Source organism: Pimephales promelas, chromosome 25, assembly GCF_988280905.1.
Source record: "Pimephales promelas chromosome 25, fPimPro1.hap1.1, whole genome shotgun sequence".
NCBI classification, from domain to species: Eukaryota; Metazoa; Chordata; class Actinopteri; order Cypriniformes; family Leuciscidae; genus Pimephales; species Pimephales promelas.
In genome coordinates, this window is record NC_142793.1 from 2,074,302 (window position 1) to 2,088,570 (window position 14,269).

Sequence of the window (14,269 nt, forward strand, 5' to 3'; positions counted from 1 at the left end):
CCCATTCATCTGAGGTCTTGGAGTCTGTTATATGGGACTCATGACTTGAATCAGGTGTGTTTAATTAGAACAAGTTTGAAAATGTGTAGTGTTGGTGTGCCTTCAGGAACAGGGTTGGGAAACACTGACATATGTAGTGCACCTCATTACTTCAAGCGTGAAACACTGAAGATTACATTATTCGATAAGAATCATGCTTCATGCTTGTCTAGTTAATAATGCACATGCATTTTGGAGCAAAACAAACTCTCTTTTAGCTGAAAGGTGTGACTAGATCCGCCTTATTCATTTCCTCCAACATGTCCTCTCTCTGGTCTCACTCACAAATGAAGAATATCTGAAATTTTGTTTACTTACTATCACTTCACTTTTCTTTTTTGATTTTAATGAGGCATGGATGTATTTAGCATAATTTGAATTAAAACGTTCTGTTTTCCATTCTTGGAGCATTTCTTTAAAGCAAAGTGTCACAGAAACAAGAGAAGGGAAGCTCTAAATGTAGACGGAGCCGAATATGAGAGAGCCTTCATTCTGACAGTGATGCTCGATGCGAAACCCTGTCATTAGAGCTCTTCAATTAGATCACTGTCTCTCTCCCATGCGAGTGTTCAGCGCTGCACTGGAGAGCACTGGAGGTTCAGGATCTGTGGTGAAGTGATGTGCTGGTGAGAGGTGGGATTGGGGGGGGGCATTTGCAGAACATGACAGCAGCGGTTCGAGATAAGCCCCGCTGTCAGCCGGTTCAGGCACCGAACCCCAGATTTCCAGCACCCCCCTACTGATAACAATTAGATGTAATTGGACAGTCCGGTGAAGCTGAGCAATTTGACTACAGGCGTGGGGTTGAGGCTCTTAAGGCCGCCGCAGAGAGCGATGACAGATGATTGGACGAAGATGACGATTAGTTAGACACCCTGGTGAAGGGTCCACTCTCACTTTCACATAGGAGATTTACCATCAAAGCCTGTCACTGATTTGAGTATCCTGGCACTGCAAAGCACACACCTGGCTCTCCCTCCTTATTTCACAACTACCAGCATTCTGACATTCAGGAGCTATAATGCTATTACTTTTTCTCTAACTTGAAACCATTCGTGACCCAAAGATGTCGTGAAGTCTGCTTAAATATGTAATCCTGTGCATTTGTCTTTGCTTTCAGTCAAATGTGGCCTCTGGTTGGTTTGTTTCAAGGCACTGTCATTGAAGAAGTTGTTGAGATGCTGAATGGGAAATACCCTTTCAGTCGCGCGGGAGCAGCCATGCTGATCTGATCCACTTTAGGGGGTTGTTTGGTTCTTTTGGCTCGTACAATTATTTTGGTGCGCTTAATATTCACACTTTGTATTTGTTAATACATATTTTGTGATGGACTTACCGAACATATGAAACAATGCTGTGTTTTGGGCTAAATGCGCTCATTGTTTACGTGTGTTATGTGTATGTATTAGGGGTGGGACAGTGTGTTCTGTGTATACATCACAGGGTACCTGAAGATACGATTCGATACATGAATGATAATATCACGATATATTGCTAGACATTCTTAATATATCTGTTTAAATTGGAAGATAAAATGCCTGTGAAAAGGTTGCAGGTTTTCTCTCTTTGTTAAAGTTTATTAAACTCTTACAAAACGTCTGTAAATAAAATTCATTTTATGCTTATATTTTTTAAAAGCTTTTCTTTGTACGTAAACGGACACATTTGCCCGCTAATCGACTTTTGTTTACCGGCTTCCTTAAAATAATCCTGGGAATAGTGTTGTCAAAGGTACTGACTTGGGTATTTTAAAAATGTGACGATACCAGCATTTCCCTTTAGCATTTTGAGCGCTGTTATGTGGATTCTTATGCTACGTTCACACCGGATGTGAATAGGGCGTCAAATTCGCGTCTAGTTTGACTCTTGACCACTTTGTGTTAATTCAGGCTTCACAAGAGTGAAACTGACGTGCGTAAAATCAAAAGTTTGAAGCGAAATTTACGCGCGACTCACGTGTCAGAATCGAAATCTGTTGGCGGCCATCTTTTTTTATGTTATTTTAGCATTCATCGAGAGAGTCACCGCTCTGTATTTACTCTGGAGAGCAGAACAGCGGTGTGAGGATCATTTGTGTCCACCGGATCCTTCGGAGGCGAATCGTTTGGCGAGTTTCACCATTTTCTCGCTCCAGGAGCTGCGCTGGATGTCACGCGCCCAAGTTTCATGACATGTTGTCCCGCATCGGAGCGAGGATCACCCTTGCCCTCATCCATCTCATCTAATTTATTTTTGTTTTGATAGATAGAGCCAGCCTTCAAAAGTTATTAACCTGTCACAATTCTGACTTTATATCTCACAATTCTGACTTTATATCTCCCAATTCTGACTTTATATCTCACAATTCTGACTTTATATCTCACAATTCTGACTTTATATCTCACAATTCTGACTTTATATCTCACAATTCTGACTTTATATCTCGCAATTCTGACTTTATATCTCACAATTCTGACTTTATATCTCACAATTCTGACTTTATATCTCGCAATTCTGACTTTATATCTCGCAATTCTGGCTATCACGCAATTCTGACTTTATATCTCGCAATTCTGACTTTATATCACACAATTCTGACTTTATATCTCAGAATTCTGACTTTATATCTCGCAATTCTGACTTTATATCACGCAATTCTGACTTTATATCTCACAATTCTGACTTTATATCTCGCAATTCTGACTTTATATCTCGCAATTCTGACTTTATATCTCGCAATTCTGACTTTATATCTCGCAATTCTGACTTTATATCTCGCAATTCTGACTTTATATCACGCAATTCTGACTTTATATCTCACAGTTCTGACTTTATATCTCACAATTCTGACTTTATATCACACAATTCTGACTTTATATCACACAATTCTGACTTTATATCTCACAATTCTGACTTTATATCTCGCAATTCTGACTTTATATCTCACAATTCTGACTTTATATCACACAATTCTGACTTTATATCTCACAATTCTGACTTTATATCTCGCAATTCTGACTTTATATCACGCAATTCTGACTTTATATCTCACAATTCTGACTTTATATCTCGCAATTCTGACTTTATATCTCGCAATTCTGACTTTATATCTCGCAATTCTGACTTTATATCACACAATTCTGACTTTATATCTCGCAATTCTGACTTTATATCACGCAATTCTGACTTTATATCTCACAGTTCTGACTTTATATCTCACAATTCTGACTTTATATCACACAATTCTGACTTTATATCTCGCAATTCTGACTTTATATCTCGCAATTCTGACTTTATATCACGCAATTCTGACTTTATATCTCACAGTTCTGACTTTATATCTCACAATTCTGACTTTATATCACACAATTCTGACTTTATATCTCGCAATTCTGACTTTATATCACGCAATTCTGACTTTATATCTCACAGTTCTGACTTTATATCTCGCAATAAAGTCATAATTCACGCAATTCTGACTTTATATCTCGCAATTCTGACTTTATATCTCGCAATTCTGACTTCATATCTCGCAATTCTGACTTTATATCTCGCAATTCTGACTTTATATCTCGCAATTCTGACTTAATATCTCGCAATTCTGACTTTATATCACACAATTCTGACTTTATATCTCGCAATTCTGACTTTATATCACGCAATTCTGACTTTATATCTCACAGTTCTGACTTTATATCTCACAATTCTGACTTTATATCTCGCAATTCTGACTTTATATCTCACAATTCTGACTTTATATCTCGCAATTCTGACTTTATATCACACAATTCTGACTTTATATCTCGCAATTCTGACTTTAGATCTCGCAATTCTGACTTTATATCTCACAATTCTGACTTTATATCTCGCAATTCTGACTTTATATCACACAATTCTGACTTTAGATCTCGCAATTCTGACTTTATATCTCGCAATAAAGTCATAATTCACGCAATTCTGACTTTATATCTCGCAATTCTGACTTTATATCTCGCAATTCTGACTTCATATCTCGCAATTCTGACTTTATATCTCGCAATTCTGACTTTATATCTCGCAATTCTGACTTAATATCTCGCAATTCTGACTTTATATCACACAATTCTGACTTTATATCTCGCAATTCTGACTTTATATCACGCAATTCTGACTTTATATCTCACAGTTCTGACTTTATATCTCACAATTCTGACTTTATATCACACAATTCTGACTTTATATCACGCAATTCTGACTTTATATCTCACAGTTCTGACTTTATATCTCACAATTCTGACTTTATATCTCGCAATTCTGACTTTATATCTCACAATTCTGACTTTATATCTCGCAATTCTGACTTTATATCACACAATTCTGACTTTATATCTCGCAATTCTGACTTTAGATCTCGCAATTCTGACTTTATATCTCACAATTCTGACTTTATATCTCGCAATTCTGACTTTATATCACACAATTCTGACTTTAGATCTCGCAATTCTGACTTTATATCTCGCAATAAAGTCATAATTCACGCAATTCTGACTTTATATCTCGCAATTCTGACTTTATATCTCGCAATTCTGACTTCATATCTCGCAATTCTGACTTTATATCTCGCAATTCTGACTTTATATCTCGCAATTCTGACTTAATATCTCGCAATTCTGACTTTATATCACACAATTCTGACTTTATATCTCGCAATTCTGACTTTATATCACGCAATTCTGACTTTATATCTCACAGTTCTGACTTTATATCTCACAATTCTGACTTTATATCTCGCAATTCTGACTTTATATCTCACAATTCTGACTTTATATCTCGCAATTCTGACTTTATATCACACAATTCTGACTTTATATCTCGCAATTCTGACTTTAGATCTCGCAATTCTGACTTTATATCTCACAATTCTGACTTTATATCTCGCAATTCTGACTTTATATCACACAATTCTGACTTTAGATCTCGCAATTCTGACTTTATATCTCGCAATAAAGTCATAATTCACGCAATTCTGACTTTATATCTCGCAATTCTGACTTTATATCTCGCAATTCTGACTTCATATCTCGCAATTCTGACTTTATATCTCGCAATTCTGACTTTATATCTCGCAATTCTGACTTAATATCTCGCAATTCTGACTTTATATCACACAATTCTGACTTTATATCTCGCAATTCTGACTTTATATCACGCAATTCTGACTTTATATCTCACAGTTCTGACTTTATATCTCACAATTCTGACTTTATATCTCGCAATTCTGACTTTATATCTCACAATTCTGACTTTATATCTCGCAATTCTGACTTTATATCACACAATTCTGACTTTATATCTCGCAATTCTGACTTTAGATCTCGCAATTCTGACTTTATATCTCACAATTCTGACTTTATATCTCGCAATTCTGACTTTATATCACACAATTCTGACTTTAGATCTCGCAATTCTGACTTTATATCTCGCAATAAAGTCATAATTCACGCAATTCTGACTTTATATCTCGCAATTCTGACTTTATATCTCGCAATTCTGACTTCATATCTCGCAATTCTGACTTTATATCTCGCAATTCTGACTTTATATCTCGCAATTCTGACTTAATATCTCGCAATTCTGACTTTATATCTCGCAATTCTGACTTTATATCTCGCAATTCTGACTTCATATCTCGCAATTCTGACTTTATATCTCGCAATTCTGACTTAATATCTCGCAATTCTGACTTCATATCTCGCAATTCTGACTTTATATCTCACAATTCTGACTTTATATCACACAATTCTGACTTTATATCTCGCAATTCTGACTTTATATCTCGCAATTCTGACTTTATATCACGCAATTCTGACTTCATATCTCGCAATTCTGACTTTATATCTCACAATTCTGACTTTATATCACACAATTCTGACTTTATATCTCGCAATTCTGACTTTATATCTCACAATTCTGACTTTATATCACACAATTCTGACTTTATATCACGCAATTCTGACTTTATATCACACAATTCTGACTTTATATCTCGCAATTCTGACTTCATATCTCGCAATTCTGACTTTATATCTCACAATTCTGACTTTATATCACACAATTCTGACTTTATATCTCGCAATTCTGACTTTATATCTCGCAATTCTGACTTTATATCTCGCAATTCTGACTTTATATCACACAATTCTGACTTTATATCACGCAATTCTGACTTTATATCTCACAATTCTGACTTTATATCACGCAATTCTGACTTTATATCACACAATTCTGACTTCATATCTCGCAATTCTGACTTAATATCTCGCAATTCTGACTTCATATCTCGCAATTCTGACTTTATATCTCACAATTCTGACTTTATATCACACAATTCTGACTTTATATCTCGCAATTCTGACTTTATATCACGCAATTCTGTCTTTACATCTCACATTCTGACTTTATATCTCGCAATTCTGACTTTATATCACACAATTCTGACTTTAGATCTCGCAATTCTGACTTTATATCTCGCAATAAAGTCATAATTCACGCAATTCTGACTTTATATCTCGCAATTCTGACTTTATATCTCGCAATTCTGACTTCATATCTCGCAATTCTGACTTTATATCTCGCAATTCTGACTTTATATCTCGCAATTCTGACTTAATATCTCGCAATTCTGACTTTATATCTCGCAATTCTGACTTTATATCTCGCAATTCTGACTTCATATCTCGCAATTCTGACTTTATATCTCGCAATTCTGACTTAATATCTCGCAATTCTGACTTCATATCTCGCAATTCTGACTTTATATCTCACAATTCTGACTTTATATCACACAATTCTGACTTTATATCTCGCAATTCTGACTTTATATCTCGCAATTCTGACTTTATATCTCACAATTCTGACTTTATATCACGCAATTCTGACTTTATATCACACAATTCTGACTTTATATCTCGCAATTCTGACTTCATATCTCGCAATTCTGACTTAATATCTCGCAATTCTGACTTCATATCTCGCAATTCTGACTTTATATCTCACAATTCTGACTTTATATCACACAATTCTGACTTTATATCTCGCAATTCTGACTTTATATCACGCAATTCTGTCTTTACATCTCACATTCTGACTTTATATCATGCAATTCTGACTTTATAGCTCACAATTGAGATAAAACGTCACAATTTACATATTTATTTATTTATTTTTTATTCAGTGGTGGAAACAAGCTTCCATACTAAATAAAACAACTTTTGTGTAAAAAAAAAACTCAAAGATTTGCTTTGGGGATTTGAAGCACCATCTCAGAAACATTTGTAAATATTTTAGATTTTTGCAAATTTGTATGAATTTGCATGGCCTCATTTGTTGCATTGAATTCCTTTACCCTTTCACACAACACTACCTATGACTTTGTAACTTCGTAATGTCTTTAACTACATATAATGTCTTAGAAAATATTGAGATGAAAACAGAAGGTCTGGAAAAGTGTAAATTGTGGTCCAAATGAGCGACACGGACTATAACCATGGGCTCTTCAACACGGTTTCCTATTGCTATTTGGAAAATACGAAGTTTGTGAAAAGCATAAACTATTGTAGAGAATTCAATCCAGGTATGTCTTTTTCTGACTTCATTCCATACAGTCTAAAACTAGACACAAGCGCTCGTCAGTCAAAGCGTTCAGCGGTGGAGGGTTAGAAGAGATATTCTTTAAGGCCGTGTGCGTCTCAGCCCTTCCCTCTCACACTCACAAATCCAAAACAGTCTGGACGTACACAGCGAGCTCTCTGCGTTACACACATCTGTAGCATTTTATGAATAAGAATTGCAGTCATTCTGTATACATGTTTGTGAATAAAATACCCTCATAAAGTTGCCATATTAAATGTGTAGTCGAGTCAGATTAGGTTAGTTGTCTATGTAGTGGGGGTGAAATGAATGGGTGGGGGGGTGTTTTATTTTTCAGTGTAACGACCCCTACACACACCTAAATCAGTGCTGTGGGAATAGGGCGATAATATTAGCCTAACTGCAGGGGATTAAATATAGTGATGTGACTCTGTGCTTGCCCGGGAAAAACGGATTTGTATTGTACTGATGACAGCTCATTAAAGCCAGTGAGAAACCTATTGAACAGTGCTCCATAACACTAAATTATATTTAATCTAATTACACTCGGCCATAGAGCTCTCTCCCTCTCCCCCTCTCTCTCTCTCGGCCATAATCACTGGATGTTTTATTCAATGAGAAACTCTACGCCCATTCCTTTGCTGCACATGTAATTAAAGATGCTAATTTTACATAAAGACTTTTTGTACAGCATTATTCATTAACGTAAAAAAATGAAAGAAAACTGTAAATAAATGAATACTTCTAATTGAAGACATTCAGTTAAATACACTTGCAAGTATTTGGACATTTAAAGTCCACTTGAAACAGCTTTGCAACACAATTAACTTCTGGAATGTGCCTTAAATAAAGTGTAACCGACTATTATTACGTTAATGTTAACCAACATTAAATCAGTATTGGTTGAAAAGGATGCATAAACTTAAAAAATAAAATAAAATAAAAACTAAATAATAGAAGACATTTCCAGATAATATTTTAATAATTTATTTAGGCTGTAGAGGAAAATAATGGCAATTGCAAGCCAATTTTGTAGTTTCAGAAACAACTTGTCGTTATGTTTTCATGCTTCATATTTTCATCAGGCTGCATTACATAATTATCTTTATATTTTAGAAAGGGTTTTTCTCACAAGGGGGTCATCTAATAAAAAAGCACGAACCCCCCTGAGGCACAATAACAATTTTGTAGAATATAAATATGGTCAATATTTGATACACTTGGGCCACATCTAAAATATCTGAATATCATCCCATTAGAAAACCAAACGGCAAAACAAAAACAAATCTGCACATTTTTTTTGATAGTTTAGAAGTGATAAAAAATATAGGAGATAAAAAAATAGGCTTTTTTAACATTTTGAAACTTTGTGTTTAAATTATGTCCTCCGTTAACATAATAACACCTGTTTACTCTTGTGAAAAATGATCAAAACTCGGGCTGATTAAAAACACTGAGCAGTTAGTTTTACAGATGAACCTTCCTTTGATATTTAACTGAAGCAATGACATTTAGACGTTTTATTGAGGATTAAGTGGGCTTTTTGAGGAGGGGTCACTGAATAAAAGAGCGGTTAGGTGCTTCGGGAATGAAAGCGAACTTATCTGATCTTCTCTGAACTACAGAAATGACGTGTTTCGCAATGACAGTAATGTGGTAATCGCTGCTTGTAAATCACTGACACACGGGCCTCTGGGCAAACGCGTGCCTGCGATACTGTACGCCACATGTTCAAGTTTACACACGTTTAATATTCACCTCATGGGAAAATCTCACCAAGAACAGTCCGGGTCATGTTTCACCCCAAAATCAAAAACAACAAACACATTTTGCATTAAGAAAACCAAGGATCATTAGGTATATTTACCCTCCAAAATCCCACTGTTAAAAAATTAGTAATCACAACATTTTTTTCTTTTGTCAAATCAACTTAAATATTTTTTTTTTAGTTCAGATAACATATAATTTTGAGTTTCTGATGGTTAAATCAATATCTTCATTGGATTAACTCACTTTTTCCAGTTCAATGTACTTAAAATTTGAAGGCAACCAGGTTACTTACTTTAAGTTAAACCAACAATATTTTTTACAGTGTATTTTTACCTTTAGAAAATCCCTTGAAAATACTTACAAAATAAACACTTTTTTTCTATCCCAAGCAAGTTCTCGACAGGTTGTGTGACATTCACGCTGTACGCCGAAGATGCAAACATGTTCGGCTGTGATACACACAACATTTAGCTGAAGCATTGTGTCTCACTTGTATATCGGCTAAATGTGCTTTCTTTTATTATTTATTTTAGCCGTAACTGAGGCCTGAGTGTGTTTGTCATTAGTCTCATGGCGTGAGCTAGTCTAGAGGCACAGATGGGACATGAATTCAAAATTTATGATCTGTGTGTAGTATCCTCCTTCAACGCGCTTATCTACAGGAAACGCTACAAGCACTTTTGTTGTTATTTCTGACAGAGTCAAACCGAGCAGTTGCCCGTGTCACCAGGGGGTTGAGCGCTACCAAAAAACAGGGCTCTAATGAAGCACCTTTCTGCATGGCTGTTCGTGTGTGTGTGTGTGTGCTGAAGAGCGTGTCTGAGAGAAATAAAGTGAAGTTTGCTTCCTCACACACACTCCCCAGGTGCATCTGCAGACGTCCCCCGGCCCCGTGTCATTTCCAGCGCGAGCGAGCGTGTGTGTGTGTGTGTGTGTGTGTTCAAGAGACACTCGCTACCAGACGCTCCTTGATGTTTCCTTCCAGTCAATAAATTAAACTCCGGCCCTTATTTTGCCGGGCGACAGCGAGTGTTCCCATCGCTGAAGACCTGTTACAACACCTCAGCCCTGCGTTTTTAACTTTAATAATCTCCAGCTGTCAGGGACAACCTTCCCTGCCACTTCTGGTTAAAACTTGTCTCCTAGGCATGAAATAATTAAAGGTGCCAGGTAGAAGCCGAAGCGCAGCAGCAGGTGGAGGAGAGCAGAGGCCGAGTCAGGGACTTTATTAGATAAATAGCCCTTGAAATGGAAAGTGTGAACAAAGATAGAAGTGCGATTTTCCAGGGCCCGCACCTTGTCCTTCTCACTGAGGGTCCCTAGGTAGTGCTAAAGGGGACAGATTGGAAGACCTTGTCTGTCAATTGCTCTGACAAGGGAAAAACATCCAGCACCCTGTTTCCTCAAATGCGGCCTACGCTGAGGTTGTGGATAAGGGTTTGGAGAGCCGCCGAAAAACTACTAGTGTATTGCACAATTTTGGTGTTTGGACAAAGAAACTTTGACGTGTTGAGGCGACTGGGTTGGTATTAAAACCAACAGGTAAAAGGGCGGATGGACGCTTTAAGCCAAGTTCACACTACATGATTTTAAGCCCGATTTATGCCCGATTTGCAAATCGTTGAGTCGCCGACAGGTCAGGGTGTTATCGCGTGCAAATCGCGGGAGATTAGCGGACGATGAACGCTTGCCAATCTGTTAGTATGAAAGAGCCAACAACACAGCGAAGACGCTCGCAGACGCCTCGCCGAGCCCAGAAAAATAGCCTGCTAGATATCCAGAGCAGTTGCGCGACTCAAACTCAGTGATGTCATGAGTACAGCCAATCATAGCAACGCATGGGTTGAGGACACCAAGTAAATCTTAGTTTTTCTCTCTTTTTTCGCATTTTTTCCCTCAGAGCAGATCGTCGAGCAAACAGTGTGCAGCACTAGTTTCTGTCTGACGTCCATATTCACGTGGTGTGTTCTTTTCTTCGCTGGGTATTGGCGCAATATTTATTTATTTATTGCGTGTTTTTTTCGTGACAAAACGTGGTTTGTTGACAAGATAGAATCGTTGGGTGACAGAGTTGTTGTCAACTTGTTATTTATTTGATTATTTTCAGGATTTAGACCGTAACATAGTACTGAAACAGCTCTTATTGAGTCACAAATGATTTGCTCTCATCATCCGATCGCGGTTGTATCTCTATGTAGTGCGTTGTCAACTCGTGTAGTGAGTCACCTCCTGTTGTGGATCAATCACGTTGTGTTGTGTGGTGTGAACAGCTAAACAACTTGAACACTCATGATTTCACTGAGAGCAAGTCATGTAGTGTGAACCGCACAGTTCAGCCCGACGTTTTAAAATCATGTAGTGTGAACAAGGCATTAGGGCAGGGGTTCTTATTTAACACACCTGAGGATCTGAATCAGGTGTGTTAAATAAGGGAGACATACACAATACGCAGAGCAGTGGGTCGTGAGGACTGGAGTTGAGAACCCCTGCTTTAGGGTGTTCAGATTGAGTTATTAGTCATTCACAGATGCTTGGATCCAATGTGAATTGCAATACCCTGGAGCGTAAGTGTCTTGGTCAAGGGTACAGGACTAGCAGGTTTGAACCGAGCATCGTGATGTTATGGTGGTCACCGGACACCGGATAGCAAGAAGATCCCTGGTTTGAGTAACGGCTGAGCCAGGAGGCCTTTCTCGATGGAGTTTGCAAATTCTCTCCTAGTTGGTTTGGGTTTCCTCCAGGTGTTCTGGGTTCTCAACATGCAAAAGAGGGGAACTGGAGACACTAACATTGACTACGTTTACGTGCAGCCTATAACCCATTCAAAACCAGGATATTAGCAATAACCCGGGGGAACGGCTATGTAAACACCGGCAAAAACCCGAATATGCTCATATCCCGGATTTTAAAAACCGGGATATTATGGGTACGTCATGTAAACGCGTATCGGCATATCCCCATAGTGATTTGTGTTCTGCGCATGTTATATTTGCAAGGAATCTTGGTCTTTTGAGTAGAGACACTTCTCGGTGCATACAAAAACCCGCGTGCAGTATACCGGAAGTAAACATGGCGAGACGCAGCACAGCATACTTTTGGAGCGAGGTCAGTAACGTTACCAGCATCAAAGCACAAACAAAGGCGTTCGCTATCTGCCAAACTATCCATAATGGTGACTTAGATTGATGTTTGTTTTTTGTTTTTTTTGGGGGGGGGGGGTTGTATGTTTTACTCATTTTAAATGTTTAACTTTTAAAGAATTCATTTGATTAATTATTACTCAATTCTGAATTAATAATATTGCATGTAATCTGTTGCCACAATTTTTTCTAGCGCATTCATTTTCACAGTGTAGGTTTAGGGGTGGAACTTCATGGTGTTTTCTATTGTACGTTTTCATACGATAGATTATATTCTCATGAGGTGGGACCGAAAAGGTATGGCAACGCTGTTTACCGTCGCCATCCGCCAAGTTCATTAGATGTGCATATGAATTCATTTCATAAATAGGCCACAACTCGTAATTGGAATAAACCCTCGTCTTCAACAACCCATTCACGATAGCACGGCAATCCGCCGCTAATTTACTCCGCGCCGTCAAGGTGGACAAGCCAACGATTGTTTTGACATTAGGGCTCCAGTACTCTTAAATAATGCTGTGACATTATTACTTAGGCTCCTCCATGAAAGCCCTCAACAAACAACACACCGACTTTCTCATTCAATTTCCTCAAGCATTCTTGATTTATTCGTTGACACTCTTTCTTTCTCTCTCTCTCTAAATATTTACCACCCCCTAACCAAATTTACTGTTTAATTTGCAGCGTGCACTTCTTTATTGATTGGCAGAGCGGCTGATTACCGGAGCAGCCCGGCCCTTTTCCCCGCACGCTTCATTCTTCAAGCAGCGGGGCCTTCTCGGAGAATAACAATCCTGTCAAATTAACCACGGGCACCTAAATTATTCAAATACTGTAAATCCTCTTTCTATACCGCGCTGCCTGCTCATAATTTGTCTTTTCATTGTTGCCAATTTACTGGCAATACCATCAATTAATGATGCCAACTCGCTCTAAATGGCGCAGAGGAAAAAGTGTCAACACGCGCTGGCTCGCAGGAGAGGAGTTGGCAGACTGTGGAATATCTCTGGCTGATTTAACGTTGGCTTTCATTCATTACTTTGACACACACACTCTCTCTCCTCCGTCTGCGCTGGAAAAGTCCCATAATTACATTAGCTTTGTGTTTTACTGCGCCTTTTGCGTGGCTCAGCGTGGAGCTTATGCTATGTGCTCAAAATTACCCATGAGCACCTCTGAGGTTCACTTTTATTTGGGAAAATTATACTGGTATTGGATTAAACGGGTTGACTTGTGACTTGGTATACGATTTAACACAGTTTTACATGCATTTCCAGGCTAAATCAATGACTGATAGTGCGATTATTCATGGTTATATATACTAAAAATATACTTTTTTTTTAATCAAATCTTCATTTAGATTTAAAATGTAGATCTTTACTCTCATTCACTGCTCTCCCTCACACACACACACGCTATATATTGTGTATATATACATATAGTATCATATTTAGCAATTATTATACATTATACAGTCTTCATCAAAAACCAAATCCACATTTCAGTTTCACGTGTTCTGTAATTTTTCTGTCAAGAAATGTTCTCTTACATTGAAGAAAGTGTATTAATTGTTCAAACATAGAAATCGTGTGTGTGGGCGTGTGTGTGTTCATGATGGAGGTTTGGTGAAGAAACTTTTACTTGTCAATAAAAATGTCAGTGCTATCTCGCACGAGGAATCCCATATGAAGAACTGGATTTACCGTTTATAA